Consider the following 20,363-nt stretch of genomic DNA (forward strand, 5'->3'; position numbering starts at 1 on the left):
CCAGTTGTTGCTATTTGAGGTTTGTCCCTTGATGTTGAAATACTTTGGCTTTTTCACCCTAATGTTAGAAATTTCTAGCAAGGTAAGTCGTAAATTGATCCATTTCATCTAGCTCATCAAGGGTATAATAGTCATCCTCCTTTAGCTCCAATATGACTTTTTTATAGGGCTCCTTGTTTTTTATTCAACAGTATGAGTGACTAAAGTTTGAAATTCTTGTTCATCTTTAAGCATTATACTGTCATAGGCCATCAAGGCACTAGATCCATCTACTACATGTCCTTGGTTTGCCTTCAATAACTTTATCTAAAACATTTCAAGCTCATATGTTTTCAAAATTCCATATAGAACCTCCAGTGTCATCCTGCTCAAGTCTCTGCCTTCCCTAATAGCAGATATCTTCTGTTCAGGATGGTCAGGAAGAGCTAGAAAAAACTTTAGGTTAAACTCCTCATCTTCATAATATTTATCATGAAGTTGCAAGTCATTAATCAATTTGTTGAATCTTTCAGAAACTTCAGTAATTCCTTCTTTAGGCTTAGCCATGAAACCCTCATATAGTGACACAAAGATTCTCTTTTAGTTAGATCTAACTTCCTCTGTCCCTTCACACAGTATCTCAATCTTTTCCCAAATTTGTTTAGCAGAATCACAGTTAAAAATTTTGTTGTACATCACATTGTCAAGAGACTCAATTAATATGAGTTGGAGACTATTATCCAGGGAAACCTTTTCATTTTCAGGCTCTGTGTAGGTTAAGGGGTCTTTAGGGGCATAATGTACTGGTATGACTGTTTCTTCTTCTGTAGATTCAGAGACTCTCATAATAGGAATGAAAGGTCCATTCTTAAGGATCTGAATATACATGGGATTTGCCATCCGTATGAACAACATCATCTTCTTTTACCAGAGTGTGTAGTTGACCTTGTCGAATGCAGGTATCTTGATTCTTGTTTTGACTACTCATTTTCCAAAATCTTAATCTGTTTACTTTCAGATTTTGCTCTGATACCACTTGTTAGATATCGAATGCTAAGAATGTAACATAGGGGGGGTGAATTTCTTGAGTAATTTTGTCTTTAAACTTGTTTGGATTTTGGTGAAAAAAGCAGTTAGTGATTTATAGAGATATTAAAGTAAGCATAAATAATACAAACACACAATATCAAAAATTCAATTAATTGTATTAATTAAGTTTTTCTTGATACAAAATCCGTGTTCTTGTAAATTAAGAACTCAACTTATATCCTGAGAGAATATAAGAATTCCTAGATCTGTTTTGTTCCTTATGAACTAAGGACCAGTGGATGCATTATAGACTAGCAACACGGGTTTACAAGACTTGCACTAAAATGTACTAAACCATTTTTTAAAGCAACCTTTTTCTATTTCCATTTATGGCTTAGTAAATCTGTGTAGAATCTAGCAGGTCTGTGACCACCCATTGTCCAGTTAATCTTGGCCCTTGATCTTGTATTCTTCAAGTCATGCTTTGTAGACTTTCTAATTCAGTGAATGAATTGTTTGTTCACTGATAATCTTATATCTTGAACTTGTCTGCATTCTAAATTTAAGAAGTATGTCGAGATCTCCAATTTGTTCTATATAGAAGTGACATCTCGATAAGTATAGTGACTTATCGAGATCTATGAGTTCCTTATAGGTATAATTGACTTGTCGAGGTCTCTAGATCCTTGCATGTGAAATAACTTGTCGATATGTCTGAGATCTCTACATGTAGAAATGACCTGTCGATATCTTTGAGATCTCTATATACATAATTTGACTTATCGATATCTCTAAGTTCTCTATATGAGAAACTGACTTGTCAATATCTCCAATTTTTAACACCTTTATTTGACTTGTCGATATCTCTGAGTTCTCTACATGCAGAAATAACTTGTCGATATCTTTAGTTCTTTACATCTTCATTTGACTTATCGATATCTCTGAGACTTATCTTTATTTGACTTGTCGATATCTCTGAGTCTTATAAATAAGCTATTTTGTACTTCTCTACAAGTCATTTTGGACTTCTCGATATAACTTGATCTGTGACTTGTCGATATCTTGACTTAGAATATTTTTCATAGAAAAACTTTATACAACTCCAAGCTTCTACATCTTTTCTCTAAGGAATGATCATGGCTTAATCTTCTTCTAGAGTTTATTCCTTAGCTTGAATCTGTTCATAGAAAAACTCCCAGTCTAATATACTAACCATTTTTACAAACTCAAGAAATACAATTATAGAATACAAAATTGATTATCAACCAAATATTAGGGATGTCAATATGACTTAGTCATGTTATTATACAGGCATGTCTTACACAACGAGTTCATATGGGCTACAAGAGCGAAGTTGTACCTCCACCTGCTGATAACTATAAGGTCCATTTGGAGAGTTTCTAGGAGAAAGGATCAAGAGTTTGTAACAATAAGATCCTCAATCTCAGGGGTACCACATAATAGAAGGTTCACAAAGCTAAAGGAAGAACCTCATCTTGGAGGTTCAACTGGTAAAAGGTTAAGGACTACAAATGTTCTTATAGTGGAAATTGTAGAAAATTCTCTGGTTTGCACAATGCTTTAGTTCAAATGAGGAGTAAGAAGCTGAAGCCGAAGGTGCGAACCACCTGGATGGTAAATGAAGCTGAAGCCCATGGTGTGAACCCCCTGATTTGTAAATGCAGCTAAAGCCAAAGACATGAACTTCCTAGATGATGAAATGCATGAGGATTTGGAAAAATATGGGGATATGAACTTTTTAATTGGTAAACATAGCTAAAGTTGAGGATGTGAACTTTCTGGTTAATGAGTATCATGTAAACTTGGATGCTAGAAAAAAGGTTCACATGAAGAGTCGAACCCCCAAGAAAAGGAGGCACCGAAGGACCTAGAAACACATAAGTATGTGGACCTCTCAGAGGTTAAGGTCCATGGAGAAGAACCCTAAGGTCAATAAGCTTCATCTAGTATAAACATTATAATGCAATGATTGTGGTTAAGGTTCTGGTATGGTTTGGACTTATAAGAACATGTAATTGGCACATGATCCAGGTTCGGAGAGAACCTGGGATCTACAAAGTGGGGTTCCATTCGCCAAGTAAACCTCAGGGTACTTCTACAAAAATTGAGTTCCTTGGTGGGGGTCAAGTTGGTAGCTAATATGGTTATGGTATGCCCAGGGAAAGCCCTAAAGGGGCAGGAAAAGTTCTAAAAGTACCTTGGGAGTTAACCAGGCTATTAAGGTACAGGTGCTCATGCATACCTATTAAGTGGCATTTATGTCCACTTAGAATGCTTCGTAAAGGCTCGAATTGGTGTTTTGAACTCATGTTATGTGTGTATTTGATGTGTTTTTGTAGTGTTTTGCATTTCAGGATATAATTAGTGTTTTTGTGTATTTTCTCGGAAGATTGCACGGAAGAAACCAACACAAGAAGTCAAATAAATAAGAAAATTGCAGATTTTCCAGTAGCTCAGAGCAGCCGCACCTAAGTCCAGAGCGGCCGCTCCTAAGTCCAGGGCGGCCGCGCCGGTTTAACAGAATGTCAGGGCGGCCACGCCGCTTGACAGAGCGGCCGAGCCAGGTCGAAATCCTGGAATCCTGATTTGATTAGGGTTAAATATCAAAATAGTCACTGAGGTGAAGGTCATATATCAAAACGTTCATCAAAGTTATCGGGGTCTCTAAGACCCCATTACAGTAATCAATAATGACAACTCCGTTAAACTCTATTGTAGACCTGAAGGAAATATTCTGACTGGATGATGATAAAGCAGAGCTGACTAGATAGACTATGATATTTATTTTTTACATAAGTAGTAAATAATGTTTATACAATACATCAATGTATATACATACGTATTACTATGATTCAGAGTTCATCCTTGTTCTCCCTAATTGTAATTCAAAGGCTTTCACGACCATCAAGAGTTTAGATTAGGATTTGGGGTCTTTGCAGATTGTTAAATTGCTGCAAGTAGGTAAGCTTTTGAGCCCATCAATACATTATATATTTTGTTTTAGCAATTTCTGTGAAATCTAATTAGATTCCAAACTTAAAATTTAATTTTTAAACAAGCAGTAAGTACTTTTTTCTTTTTGGAATTAATAAATATTTTTATTATTTTATTAATAGGTTAGAAATACAAGGTAAATTGTCTCATTGATCCTTATTACATTTATGCACGTGTCATAAAAGGCTAAAAAGAATTATAATATATTTTCCCTTTTAATTTCGTATTATCCAAAAGTTAGATTTATAAATAGGGTGTTGATAAATTAGAGAAATAAAAAAATTAGAATCATAAAATTTGGGTATACATATATTATCATCTTATAAATATTGATATATTTTTGTTTTTAAATTTGCATTTTACATAAGTTTGGAAAAAATTAAGATTTTTAAAATTATATATCCCCAATTTTAAATAAGGTATAAGTATTTTAAATATTAAGAAAAGAATTTGAAATTTAAAAAACAAATTTTTTATTTAAAATTATTAATAAATTAAAAAATAAAATAAAAATAAAAATTACATCTCCTTTCTAGAATTAATTTTCCAATTTTGTAAAGATTTGAAAATATACATAATCCCTTAATTTTAAAATTATTATACAATAATTTACACTAGTAAGCTACGTACAAATATCATTACAGGTGTATTTGTCAATCACAGTCAGCAACTTTAACGCTTATGTTTGTACATCCACATTTTCTGTTAAGTCAAATGGTCAAACTAACGTCGCTGTCATTATTCATTACTATAATGGTACATATGAGACCCTGATAACTACGATGAAACATTTGATATATGAGGCTGATTTTAGTGACTATTTTGATATATAACCCGATTTGATTAGAAGGCTGATTCTTTGGACACCTGATCAGATGGGCTGCTCTACAAAGACTCTTTTAAGATGTTTTCACAACAGAGACTAAGCAGAAGATGGCGAGAAGACCTAGGAGCACAAATTCAATGAAGGAGAAGAAACGCTTGTTTTACTTGTGATTCTTTGATTGAGTTGTAATCTTGGATGCTTGTTTTCTTGTTTGTTGAACCTATTACTCTTGATTACATACTATAATTATTTATTCAGTTTATAAAGACTTAGTTTATTATACCATGCTTTCATCGGAACCCCCGGTGATGATGAGTTCAGTTATGAACTAATCATTATCGTGGGGTTCTAGCGGATTTACTTATGGATTTCAATAGTTAATATATTTTGATATTTTAGTATGTGGTGATTGTATGATATCCTAGTATTGGTTGTGCTTATTGGTCTTATGAGCGTCGTGAACTTACAAGATAGCGTGTTAATCTCTATTGAAGCGAAAGTGAATATAGAGGTTTAAAACTTGCCATGCTAGCATAGGTTCATGTATAATTATTATGCATGATTCGTAGGTAATTTTAACCATCTTACTTGTCCTATGTAATCACGATAGATAACTTGCGCATTAAACCTTTATGTTGTCAAATTCTATAGATATATAGGGTCTCAACATAATTGGTGTCTATTCAGCTTCTATCTCTTTTATGGATGTCTGGTAGTAGGGTATTCGTACAACGAAAGTTGGCGTTTACTAGTTTCGTGTTATCTAATTAGTTGTCATCACCATTGCATGCTAAGGTAAATAACAATGACTTTGAATGAAGTAGTAATGAAGTTAGAATCCCATGTTTGTCTAATATAATTAATTCAACCTCAATTCTCTTAGTTAAAGTTAGTTAGTATAATCTCTTAGTTATAATCAACTCAAATTTGTTATTTGTCTTAGCAATGAATGATAGCCATATCATTATTGCATACATGCATAGATTGAAGTTAATCTTAACCGGTCTCTGTGGCAAAGAACTAGAAAGAATTCTATATTACTTGTGAATGCGTATACTTGCATGTAAATTTAGCGCGTGTTTTTGTCCTAACACGTTTTTGGCGTCGCTGCCAGGGAATCGGTGTTAATTTTTAGTTTATGTGCTTGACATCAGTGGTCGTTAAAGTTCACTGACTCGGATTCTTTTACTTTTATGGTTTACTTGTGTGTGTTTCAGGTAATCTAGTTTTTATTACAATGGGAGAACTAGCAGCACCAATGAAAGCATTTCTGGATATTTCTCAACCAAAGATTAATGATATTCAATCTAGCAGGCCAGCTGTTGCAGATAATACCTTTGAGATCAAGCCTGGCATAATTCAGATGGTTCAGAACTCAGTTCAGTTTGGGGGTTCTCCAACGGAAGATCCTAATATGCACATCAGGGATTTCATAGAGATCTGTGACACCTTCATGTTCAATGGTGTGTCTAAGGATGCGATGAAGCTAAGACTGTTCCCATTCTCTCTGAGGGACAATGTAATGCCCCTAAATCTGGGGTCAAAGGATTTGGTCGTCACTATGAAACCTCAATCCAAAATAACCTGTTTAATCAATATGCAAATGTCAGCGGAAAATATTTATCATCTAAGACCCCAAACTAATCCAAGATCTTTAAAGGTTACAGTTCTAGAAACAAGATATCCAAATTCCACCAATAAATTTTTCACTTTCTTTTAAAACTTTTTTCAATAAATTTCAATTCAAAACTAACTCGCTAGTATAAGTTCAAAAAGAAGTATACTATGCCCAACTATAAAATAACACAATTGTAATATAATATAATATAAACAACTTTATACAATAAAACTTACACTAGTGCGCAAACCCTAGACCAACCACCTTTCAAAAGCTTCTTCTTTGTTTCCTCGAATTACGCAGCTAAACAGCTCAAGCTAATCCTTACTAGAGGTTAAATTTTAAAGAAGGAAAGTATGAGCGAAAGAAATGCTCAGCAAGATCATTATAGCGAATATAGGGTCATTTTGATATAAGACCGACATCTGCATTAGAGTAGAACATTTAAAATCATAATTGCTGAATCATAAAATTTTAGTTGAGGAACCCCATAATTGATTCCTTAATTGTATTCAAAACCATTTTGATATTTTTGAGCGAAATGCTTCAGCAATACTTTGAATCTTGACGAGAATAAAACTCGTAAAACAGTGTTTACGGAAATATCGTAAACCACAATAACATGAAACAATGATTATGGATTGAATCATAAACTTTACTCAAAACCAAACAATTAATATTAATACTTATTTTGCTGTCATATCAAATTAGATATCAATACGAACTTTGATGCTCACAATATCCCATACTGAAGTCAACATCAATCCTCTATACTAATACCGCCTTTGATATTTAACAACAAAGTAAGTATCAGCATAAATCAGAAACTGAATCAAAACTTCATTTCACCATTATTCCAAAATAGAAATAGTTCATAAATCATTTATTCTATGAATATAAAAAATGATATGATAATTTAGATTGGGTCTATTCTCCGAAGGACGTACTATCACATGCTGATCAGCCCGTGTGATAGCACTGGGTCATTATTCGTAGAAACATGTCCCCAAAAAACACGAGTACTCAAATAAAAAGGTAATACATCTGCCTGTTGCAAAATTGTGTCATAATATTTCATATGACACTAGAAATAGCCCTCCGCTGGACCGTCCAGTCCCGGTCACTTACGCATTTATGATCCAATCTTAAAACATTTTATTGAGAGGGGTCATAATACTCGATACCCTCATAAATTTTATTCGCGCATTTACTTGGGCAAAAAACCCAAAACAACATCATCTTTCTCAAAATCCAGAACATTTATAAATCCGATAGTTGGATAAGTAAAACACTTGACTATTCTGAATATAGAATAGCAGATAAGTACTTGCATAAATGAAATCATTTATTTCAGTGACATGTAAAACATTTATCTATTCAGAACTGAGAATAGGGAAAGCAATAATTGTATAGTAGGTGTTAGATATATTTGTGATGTCATGTCTAATATGATTTGTTTAGTTTCAGAACTTAGTATCAGAACTTAATTGGAAATCAGAACTTACTGAAGACAGGAAGTTATCAGAACTTAAGGCGTCATAACTTATATCAGGACTTAAGTGCAGGTACACTTCAGATAAGGAAAGAAGCTGATTTACAGGAGATGGTCTGGATTAAACAAGTAAAGATATGAATGAAAAATTGGACAGCTATAAGACTGCAGTAGATAATCTCTGATTGATGTATTCTAGGAAACAGAATCATTATCATATCAATTAGGAGATATCTTGTAACTGTGTATTATATAAACACATATTAGGGTTTACACTACGTGTATTATCATTCACTGAGAATATTATTCATTGTAACCCTAGCAGCTCTTAGTGATATCATACATCACTGAGAGAGTAGATTAAACCTACTGTAACAGAGTTTGATATATTGAATAAACTTGTTTTCTGTTACATACATGTGTTTATAATCGAATTGATTGTAGATACTATATTCAACCCCCTTCTATAGTATCATTGAGGCCTAACAAGTGGTATCAGAGCCAATCTGTAAAGCTTACAAACAGCTAAGATCCAAACAAACAATCAATCATGTATGATCAAGCAAAAATACCAAATGCTCAAGAACCTGCAAAGGTTCAACCCATTCAAAACACCAGTTGATATGAAACCATCAGGGTTCCTTTGCTCAAGGTGTCTGAGTACCCTTTATGGAGTGTGAAGATGGCCATGTTTCTGGAAGCTACATGTCCAAAATATGTAGACATAATTTATGATGGTCCACACAAGCCCACAAAGCTTTCTGTTGCAGATGGGAATGAGCCACAGAGGATGATTCCCAAAGAAAAGAGAGAATTCACCAATGAAGACATCTATTTTTTTAGGCAAGGATGCAAAAGTAAGACACTTGATTCATAGTGCACTAGACAATGTCATGTCAAACAGGGTGATTGGATGCAAGACTGCAAAAGAAATCTCGGATGCATTGGAAGTGAGATGTCAAGGAACCAATGCCATCAAAAATAACAGGAAGGTAATACTTACACAGGAGTATGAGCACTTTGACTCAAAATCTGATGAGTCACTAACTGATACATATGACAGATTCACAAAGGTATTGAATGATCTATCACTAGTGGATAAGGAATATGATCAAGAAGATTCAAATCTGAAATTCCTACTAGCTCTTCCTAAAAACTAGGATTTGAAAGCTACTACAATAAGAGACAACTATGAACTTACTGATATGTCTCTTGATGAAATCTATAGGATGCTCAACACTCATGAACTTGAGATGGAACAAAGAAAGAAGAGGCATGGAGGGAAGTCTAAGACAGTTGCTTTAAAGACTGAAGAAAAGCCAATTGTCTCTAGGAAGGCAAAAGAAAAGGCTCTCATCATACAGTCTAATTCAGAGTCATCAGATTCTGATGATGATGATGATTCAGAACCTGAAAATTTATCTGAAGTGGATGTTGATGCAGAGATGATGCAACTATGTGCTCTTATGGTGAAGGGTATCACAAAGATAGCCTACAAGAAATTCAAAAAGGGTAAGAAGTTTTCCAGGAAAGGTGGAAGTTCTGACAAGAAAGGGTTCAGAAAGACTGAAGGCAAAGGAGGAAAGTCTGACAGAGGAGATAACTCAAATGTCAAATGTTACAATTATTGTGAAAGAGGCCACATCTCTCCTGATTGCAAGAAAGGAAAAGGTGATAAAGGCAAGGCACTTATCAAAAAGAAGAAAAACTGGGTAAACACTTCAGAATATAAAGAAGAGGTAAACTATGCCTTAATGTCAAATGCTGATAGCAGTTATGATGCTGATGAACTAAAGGTACCTCTATCAACTCTTGATTTTGATACAGAAGATATTACTGAGTTGAGATTATTTCTGAAAAACATTTATATTAGCTGTAGAGATCAGACTTTAGAGAATGAAAGATTAAAATCTGAAAATCTAAAGTACAAAAACAGAAATAGCTATCTTGAAGAAGAGTTAGTCAAGATGAACACTATTCAGACAAAGAGAGATAATGTTGTGTATGTTAAGAATGAATTGTTTAAACAAAATGATTATCTAAAAAATGAATTAGAAAAAGAAAGAGAAATCATCAGGACTTGGACTAACTCAGGCAAAACAACTCAGAATATTTTAAGTAGTGGAAACTGGAAAGAGGGGTTAGGTTATAAAGATGATAAAAGTGAGAAAGGGACTTTGCCAACTAAGCCAATTGCTATCAAACAGATTGTAAAGCCAAAGGTAAATCCTGTTAAATTTGTTGCAAAAACTATTGTGTGTGATTCTGAAGAGATGAAAGTCTCTAAAATAGAAGTCAAAGAAAAGTCAACTTCTGACAAATCAAAACAGGATAAACCAGCTTTGGTGAACATTGGCTTAATGACAAAGAAGCAGCTTAAGTATAAGCTGAAAAAGATTAAAAATGTGAACAAGGTAAAGGAAGCTAGGAAAAATAGGAATGGAAAGGAAGGTGTGAATAAAAGTAATAATTATATGCCTGCTCCTAATGCTCCTAGAAAGAAATGCTACAGAGATATAAACTCTTTACCTCCTAGATCATAAGTTAAGAGTCAGTCTGTTAGGTTTAAACCACAAAATCCTTATTTTCATTGTGGTAGTTTATGGCATTCTATTTCTACTTGTAAGGAATATCATAGTTTGTACTATGATTATTATGAAATAAAACCTTCTTTAAAGAAAGTTAGTGTAATTCCTTCTAGTGTAAATTCTGATATAAAGTCTGATAAAAAGGATGTTAGCATAAACTCTGAAACTAAATCTGCTACAAATGCTAACAAACTTAACAAGGCCAAATGATCCAAGCAAGTTTGGGTCCTTAAAACTAATCAGTAGTCATCTTTCTGATTGCAGGGTAACAGGAAAAACATCCTGGTTCAGGACAGTGGATGTTCAGGACATATGACTGGAAATAAAGCCCTGTTATCAGACTTTATGGAGAAAGTTGTCCCAGGAGTTTCTTATGGAGACGGCAACATTGGAAAGACTCTGGGATATGGTAATATCAATCTTGGGAATGACATAATTGAAACAGTAACTCTTGTCTCAGGACGTAAACACAATCTGCTAAGTGTGAGTCAAATCTGTGACAGAGGTTATCATGTGGATTTCTTTGAAGAACACTGTGAAGTTGTAAGTAATTCTACAGGAAAAGTGGTTCTGAAAGGTTACAGACATGGTAACATATATGAAGCCAGACTTTCAAAGCAGAGCATCAATTAAAAAAAGCTGGAATTGGCACAAGAGACTCTCTCATTTAAATTTCAACAACATAAATGAGCTAGTAAGGAAAGATCTTGTGAGAGGACTGCTAAAATCAATATTTGCTCCTGATGGTCTTTGTGACTCATGTCAAAAGGAAAAACAAAGAAAATCTTCTTTCAAGAGCAAAACTGAATCCTCAATTCTTGAGCCTTATCCCTTACTGCATGTTGATCTATTTGGTCCAGTCAATGTCATGTCCATTGCAAAGAAGAAATATGCTATGGTTATAGTGGATGTGAGTTCACAAGATACACTCGGTGTATTTCTTGCACAAGAAGAATAAAACTGCATCTACTCTAACTGATCATGTAAGACAGCTGGATAAGTTAGTCAAAGATTCTGTTAAAATCATAAGAAGTGATAGTGGCACTGAGTTCAAGAATTCAATAATGGAAGAGTTCTGCAAAGAGCATGGAATAAAGCAAGAATTTTCTGCACCTGGAACTCCACAACAGAATGAAGTTGTAGAAAGAAAGAACATGACTCTTATTGAAGCTGCACAAACTATGCTTGATAAAGCAAAGCTACCAACCTATTTTTGGGCTGAAGCTGTGCACACTGCTTATTTTACACAGAATGCTACACTCATAAACAATCATGGAAGAGTTCTGCAAAGAGCATGGAATAAAGCAGGAATTTTCTGCTCCTGGAACTCCACAGCAGAATGAAGTTGTAGAAAGAAAGAACATGACTCTTATTGAAGCTGCACAAACTATGCTTGATAAAGCAAAGCTACCAACCTATTTTTGGGCTGAAGCTGTGCACACTTTTTATTTTACACAGAATGCTACACTCATAAACAAGCATGGAAAAACACCATATGAGATGGTGAAGAAAAAGAAGCCAAATCTGAAATACTTTCATGTATTTGGATGAAAGTGTTTTGTTCTTAAGACTCATCCTGAACAGCTGTCAAAATTTGATCTAAAAGCCGATGAAGGAATTTTTGTTGGATATCCACTTTCCACAAAAGTCTTCAGAGTCTATAATATAAGAACAAGGGTTGTCATGGAATCTATCAATGTATCTTTTGATGATAAAAAGATTACCGGACTTGAAGATTTTAATGATCATGATTAGCTAAGATTTGAAAATGAAGATGTAAATTCTGATTCTATAAATTCTGATGATCTAAATCCTGATCCTGTAAGTTCTGACAGGTTAAATTCTGATGTCGTTAAAACTGTGGTAATTGCTCCAAAGGAAAATGCACATGTTCAGGGAGAGCAAGCAAAATGGATGTTCAGAAACAAAAATGAAAGTTATGGCATAATTACAAGAAACAAAGCAAGGCTGGTTGCTAAAGGTTACTCTCAACAGGAGGGTATTGACTATGATGAAACATTTGCTCCAATTGCTAAATTGGAAGCCATAAGAATCTTTTTGGCTTATGCTGCTCATAAGAAGTTTAAAGTCTTTCAAATGGATGTGAAAAGTGCTTTTCTCAATGGAGAATTGGAAGAAGAGGTATATGTTGAACAACCTCCAGGCTTTGTAGATCCAAAATTTCCAAATCATGTCTACAGGCTTGACAAAGCACTTTATGGCCTTAAGCAAGCTCCAAGAGCATGGTATGAGACTTTAGCTTAATTCCTTCTAGAAAGTGGATTTCACAGAGGCACGATTGACAAGACTTTATTCTACCTCAACCACGGAAAGGACTTACTTCTGGTACAGATATATGTTGATGATATCATCTTCGGCTCTACAAATACAAAACTTTGTGAAAGATTTTCCAAATTAATGCAGTCAAGATATCAAATAAGTATGCTGGGAGAACTTAGCTATTTTCTGGGACTTCAAGTCAAGCAAACTGAAGAAGGTACTTTCATAAATCAATCCAAGTACACCAATAATTTACTCAAGAAGTTTGGAATGCAAGACAGTTCTACTGCATCAACTCCCATGGCCACTGCCACCAAGTTAGATAAAGATACTGGAACATCAGTAGATATTACTAACTACAGAGGTATGATTGGCTCTTTACTCTATTTAGCTGCAAGTAGAGCTGATATCATGTATGTTACCTGTCTTTGTGCAAGATTTCAGGCTGATCCAAGATAACCTCATCTAATAGTTGTGAAAAGAATTTTCAAGTACCTCAAGGGTACAACTAATCTAGGATTTTGGTATCCTAGGGAATCAGATTTTAAGCTAATAGGTTACTCAGATGCAGATTTTGCAGGATGCAAAATAGACATGAAAAACACTAGTGGAAGCTGCCAATTTCTTGGAGGCAGATTGGTTTCTTGGTTTAGCAAGAAATAGAAATCAATTTCCTATTTACTGTAATAATCAAAGTGCTATTGCTATGACAGGAAATCCAGTTCAACACTCAATGACAAAGCACATCCGCATTAGGTACCATTTCATAAGGAAACATGTGAAGGAAGGTACAGTGGAATTGCATTTTGTTCCAACAGATCAACAACTAGAAGATATCTTCACAAAACCACTATGTGAAGCTACTTTTACAAGACTGGTAAATGAACTTGGAATGGTTTCAGGTTCTTTCTCAAAATATGTTTAGTTTTGTTCTCATACATCAGACTTTATGATCAGTGTTTACAGATTTTCTTATATCAATGTAATCTATGCTTAAATTGTTACAAATTAAACACTGCTTGTATCTGATGTGATTTTATAAACTCTGAAAGTGTTTTAAATGTTCTGTGACTATTCAATCCAATGAGGATTATCTTGTTAGATGCTGACTTAGTAGTCTTTAACAAACTATATATCCCATGTTTGAATTAGTTGTTTATGTGTAAATCAATAACACAAGCAAATTCTGATTTTGATCTTAGTCAAATTTACTTTGTGTATCTTACTACTAAGTCACAAACTAGATTATTGCTTCTTATCTGTCAAATTATGATGTCAGTAAATCTTAAGGATGAACTACATGCTTGATAAGCCTCACTTATCTGAAGAAATCAAAAGAAAAGAAAAATTGAAATCATGTACTCCTCTGAGATCTAGAGTAAATATGTGAAAGGGAAGATCCAAGTGCATTACTGGTATTAAGTAATATGCATTAGAAAAGCAAATTAATTTTTCTTGGTGACTTTTCACATTCTCTGATTATTGGAGAAATACTCTGATAACAACATAAATTCTGATGACAGTCATAATTCATTTACACTGAGAAGCCACTGTCTAAAGAATTTCAAAAGATGCATAAAATGTGCACAAACAGTGAGGTGGATTCTTGCATAACTTTATTATATAGTAGACTTCACAATTCAAGACAGATTTTAAGCATTTTCCTTAGTTATGCCTTATTTCTAAGATATACTGAAGTTTATCAGACTTTAATCCTTATCTGATCATTTGCACATACACACACAATCACTCCATATGAATGATGAAAATTACTGTGGTGATTAAGTTGTTTCTGATAAACAGTTTAATATTATTTGCATAAATTATAAGGACAAGTTCTGATGAAAGTTCTAATGATTAAACTCTGAAGAAACCAGTCATTATTTATGTGAAGAAACCCAGAAACAGTCATTCATTTTTTTGAGTACAGGAGCCATGTTTTGATGACCGTTAAATTCTGATAATAGTCAAGTTCTGATGCAAATCCTGATGCTTGCCTGGTATTATTTATTTACTTGACTTATTTATAGTTTTTACTTAAACGGTCATATTTATCAGAAAATAATTAAGTGAGATAAAAACAGTGATAATCATTTGGTTAATGGGTTGCGTGTTTGTTTTGATAACCGCACGTGAGCAATAATTACTGCACGTTTACCGTGCCCACTAATAATGTTTTGACTGTTTACATGCTGCCAGGTGTCACATGTCTATTTTACTTCCAAAAAGAGCCATTTAGTGGAAAGAGTATAAATATTAGAGATAAAAGATTATCAAATCTTTTAACTTCTCTCTTATCTTATCTCTTATTTCTTTTACTCTCTCTCTCTCTCTCTCTCTCTCTTTTTCTCTCTATTTTCTGACGGACTTTCTTACAGGCATTTTATCAAACACCTTGCAAACACACAACTTTTCAATTTCTGACAGAAATGGCACCAAAGGACCTTATCTATGATGGAGCCAAGTTTGTCCCCAACAACTATATGGCTATTCTCAACAAGGATGAAGCTCCTTCAGAACTTCACTTCATTCAAGACTTTCTTTCTCGAAGTGAAATTGGGTATGCTCCGACCCAACTACAGCTTCTCTCAGGAAAACAAATTTTGGAGTTTTGGAGGTCTGGGGTATATGATGATGGTGGTGAAATTGGGTCCCCAAGTATTATTTTTACAACAGGGGAAGATGAGCACTTGGTCACCCTGTCTACTATTCGACAAGCTCTACATCTGCCAGAAAATTGTACTTACAGTTCACAAGTTGGGGAGTCAGCTCTTGAAAATATGATGGCAAATCTTGGGTATGAGAAATCTTTGTCCAAGCTGGGACAACTGAAGAGGTCCTACGTCAGGAGGGAGTGGAGCTTCTTTTTCAACTGCATTACCAAATTCTTTGCCAACAAATGCTCCAACTTTGATGCTATCCCAATAATAAGTCAGCAAATTGGGTATGCCCTTCTTAATCAAACTCATTTTGATTATGCTACTGCAATTTTGGGTTTTATAGGTGATAGGATGAAAGAAGATAGCAACATAATTTATTTTTCTAGATTCTGTCAGCTTATATATAACTTATGTTGTTCTGATGCACCTCAAAACTTTAGTGAGACAATTGAACCCTTTAAACTTCACAAACGGGCTTTCACAGACTTATTATCTGCTGATAATAAGAAGAATATACTAAGACCCCTCCAAAATCCTCAATCTGTCAAACAATTCTTAGTAAATTCTGATCCTCAAACATACACAACTATATATCCTGATGTTACACCAGCACAACCTCCACCAACCCAGCCTACCAATACTCAAACAGCACAATCCTCTCAACCACAACCATCAACACCTACAATCAGAACCTCACCTCTCAAATCCAAAGCCTCTGGTACTTCTCAAAAGGTGCCAGTTGTAAAATCTGACAAATCCTCTAGGCCCAAAAGAACTATCTCTGTGCCTAAATCTCCACTACGGAGAAGAAGGAGGATTATTCTGAGGGATGAATCTGATGAGGATGAATATGTCCAGGTTCCTGCATCAGAACCTGTGACAGTAGAAGCTGAAGAGTCAACTCTTCAGAAGGAAAATGAATCTGAGGGTTCTGCCATTTTGAAAAGAAAAAGATCTGTAAATTCTGATACAGATCATATCTCTCCACCATCCAGAAGATCAAAGAAGACAAGAGCAGGTGTGCATATGGCACAAATTCAATTTGAAGATGCTGAAGAAGCTGAGGAAGGAGATCAGGAATCTTTGATCTCACAAGAACCTACAGTAATTGAAGCCCTTCCAGCTCCTGGAGAAATTCTGATTCAGGAATCTGACATTCCTGAAGTTCACAGATCAGAACCTGTACAGGAATCTGTGATTTCTCCACCTCGCTCTCCAATCAAAGCTACAGATGATGTTGAAGAACAAGAGAAAAATTCTGAAATGGATATTCATAACTTGAATATACCTTCTGTTCTCTATCTGGAAGCTCCACTAGCAAAACAGCCAACATATCCTGTTTCACCAATTCTACAGGCTAAGAGACCATCCACTCCAATTCTTGATCTTGGCACTAAAGATCATAATTTAGATGAAGCTGCTCCAGAATCTCTTTCAGTTACACACACTCTTGTGTTATCAGAAGATGATGAGATTCTATTAAATTCTGGAGATAGTGCTCCTGCAAGTGCTCCAATTCTTGGAAAGGAGGCAATGCTTAAATTTGTTAAAAGAAGATGCTCATGTTCCTTGGGAAGAAACTTTTAGAGGAGTTAGATGGACAAAGAAGTGGAATGAACCAGACTTCATTCCCAGCTCACATGTTATGTTAGAAAATGTTGCAAAAGCTGATGAGTTACTGACAAATTCTGATTTCAAGCACCAACTTAAAGTCATTGCTCTCATTACAAAAACACTTCAAGGTCTACACTGCAAGACTCATGAAAAGGTTGATAAACTTCTGGAAGCATCTGATAAGATGGACTTGATGCTCAAGCTAGACAAGAATAGGTTTATCAGACCACTTCATGACAAAGTGGAAGCTATTGAGCGTGTTCAAAAAAAGCAACAGGCCCAACTGGATGAGGTCCTGCAGAATCAAGCCTCTCAAAAAACACAGCTCAATGAAATCCAATCATCAGTGGAACTCCTTCTTTCTCTACTCCTGTCAGATGATGCCAAAAAGGGGAAGAAGGTAGTTAAGTCCAAATGCTCAATTAGCAAATCACTGAAGAAAAAGGATAATTCTGAAGATGACCAGGGAAACCCTAGCAAGGGAAAAGGTCAAAGTCAAGGCAAGCAAAGTAGCAAAGTTTCTTCACAAAAACTAACTTCTGATTCTAGTAAATCTTCTACACAGAAGAATACAAGTTCTAAAGCTGTGAATGCTCAAACTCTGATAGCAAGTTCTAATAATCAAGTTCTGATGACAAAGTTTGATATTCTGATTCAGTCTGGAAGTCAAGAATCTCAGAAGTTTTTACAAAATCTGAAGCTTAAGGGAAGGGAGACTACTGTCTACTATAAGGATCCCAAGATTCAGACTCTTGATGAAGAAATTGCTAAAAGATTGTTTCTCAAGGATAATCCTGGAATAGATTTAGAGACTATAAAGGAGGAAGAAGCTAGATTTGTAGTTGAGAAGACAAATCCTAAGTCTAAAGCTTCTAATGCAAAAAAACCTCCAAGGCCTAAGGAAAAAGGCATTGTGATAAAAGAAAGATCTGCCACAGAGATTCCAAGATCAAGCACTAGATCTCAAACCACTACTGATTCCAAAGACAAGGGAAAAGGAAAAGTTGGGGAGACAGTCAAGAAACTAGAAATGAAGATTCCTCAAATTCTGATGGATCCTGTGTGCAAGTTGGTTCAAGTCATTGATGATGCTGCAGAAGATGAAACTGTTGAAACTCTGAAAAGAAGAAAAATGACAGAAGAATCTAAGACAACCTCTGACATAGCTCAAGTTGTTCAGAGTGAAGAAGTTCAGAACTTGATAAATCCTGAAGAAGTTTCAGAACAGCAAGCTACAAAAGAATCTATAAATCCTGAACAAGTCATCAAGACATCAACCTTTGACAGAGCTCAAGTTGATTTGAACAAGATGGCAGTTACTGATAAGAAGAAACTCCTATGGAAATATGTTAAACCATCAGATCCTAAGAAAAGTCAACTGCTATCTGATTTCTTGACTGTTGGATTGAATGCCAGAGAAGCAAGAGACAGATCAGGGTTAGGATCAAGCGAAGCCAAGTTGAAAATAGGAGTTAAATTAACTATAAAAGATCCATTCTTATTAACTGAAAAACCACTTGAGGAAGTTACACAGAAACACCTTGACAAGGTTATATCTGTTCAAGTGGTACTGGATGCTCATGATAAGAGTAATGTCAAAGAAAAGCTGATTCTATTTCTTAAAGATGGAAGAATATACAGAATGTCAGAATCCGATGTGCTGAACAAATCTCTGAAAGAACTTCAAGTCTTTCATTATCTTTTGGAGATAAAGTCTGATATTACCAGAAGATGGTCAAATTTCATCATGAAGACCATAAGGGATAAAGCCAGAATATCTGGATCAAGGGTTATAGAATTTATTCCAAAAATAGTTGAAGATGATGGAAGTGAAATTCCAATAAAGAAGAATTCTGCTAAGATGGAAGCTATTCTGAAAGAAAAATGTCTATGCTAAAATTAAGACTCTTCTCATCCAAGGGTAATCAGACTTGGTGATGGATTGGAAAGAAATCACATTTAAGCACTTAGGACTGCCATTTACCAGATTGGAAGTCAAGATGAAGAACTGAAGCAAGTCAAGTCTATATTAGCTCAAGTCCTGAGAAATGCAGAAGAGAAGTTGATATCAAACTTTGTCAAGAATCACTTTGGATTCAGATTGATTCAGTAAGATTGGTAAAAGATGCAAGGACTGTAAGTTGTAGTTAGTTGTCTAAATAAACTCTCATTGCATTTGTACTTAAATGTTTTCGACATCATCAAATTTATTAATTTGTATATTTTCCATAATTTACAAGTTGGGGGAGATTATTAGATATATTTCTGATGTCATGTCTAATCTCATTTGTTTAGTTTCAGAACTTAATATCAGGACTTATCAGGACTTACTGGAAATCAAGATTTACTGAAGACAAGAAGATATCAGAACTTAAGGTATCGGAACTTGTGATATCAGAACTTAAGGAAGATGTGCTTCAGAAGTAAAGTGCGGCTGATTTCTAGGAGATGATCTGGACTAAAACAAAGGAAGATATGATTTAGGAGTTGGACGACTAGAAGACTTTTAAGAAGATAATATCTGATTGATATATTTTAGAAAGAGATATATTTCATATCAATTAGAAGATATCTTGTAACTATGTAATATATAAACACAGCTTAGGGTTTACACTATATGTGTTATCATTCACGAGAATATTATTCTTTGTAACCCTAGCAGCTCTTAGTGATATTATTCATCACTGAGAGACTAGTTTAACCTACTTTGTAACAGAGCTTATTATATTGAATAAACTTTGTTACTGTTACATACTTGTGTTCTAAATTCAACCCCCTTCTATGGTGTTGTGTGACCTAACACACTATGTGTGTTATCATTCACGAGAATATTATTCATTGTAACCCTAGCAGCTCTTAGTGATATCATACATCACTGAGAGAGTAGATTAAACCTATTGTAATAGAGTTTGATATATTGAATAAACTTATTTTCTGTTACATACTTGTGTTTATAATCGAATTGATTGTAGATACCATATTCAACCCCCTTCTACAGTATCATTGAGGCCTAACAATATGATTCAAATATATATCACTTGAACAATAACTGATGATAGGGATACTTACCTTTGGGTTTTAGTAGTTAGTCACACTCGCAAAAACACATCTATTCTTACATTCCGTCTCAAAACATCATCGTCCTTCTTTTCAACACTTTACTGATATGTTGCTCTTGCGATTGCTAGAAGCGAGATATCCAATACCATTCCATCTCATTCTTTATCCAACATCTTGTCCTGATCAACCCTAACAATCCACA

Source organism: Apium graveolens, chromosome 8 (genome assembly GCF_009905375.1).
Source record: "Apium graveolens cultivar Ventura chromosome 8, ASM990537v1, whole genome shotgun sequence".
Lineage (NCBI taxonomy): Eukaryota > Viridiplantae > Streptophyta > Magnoliopsida > Apiales > Apiaceae > Apium > Apium graveolens.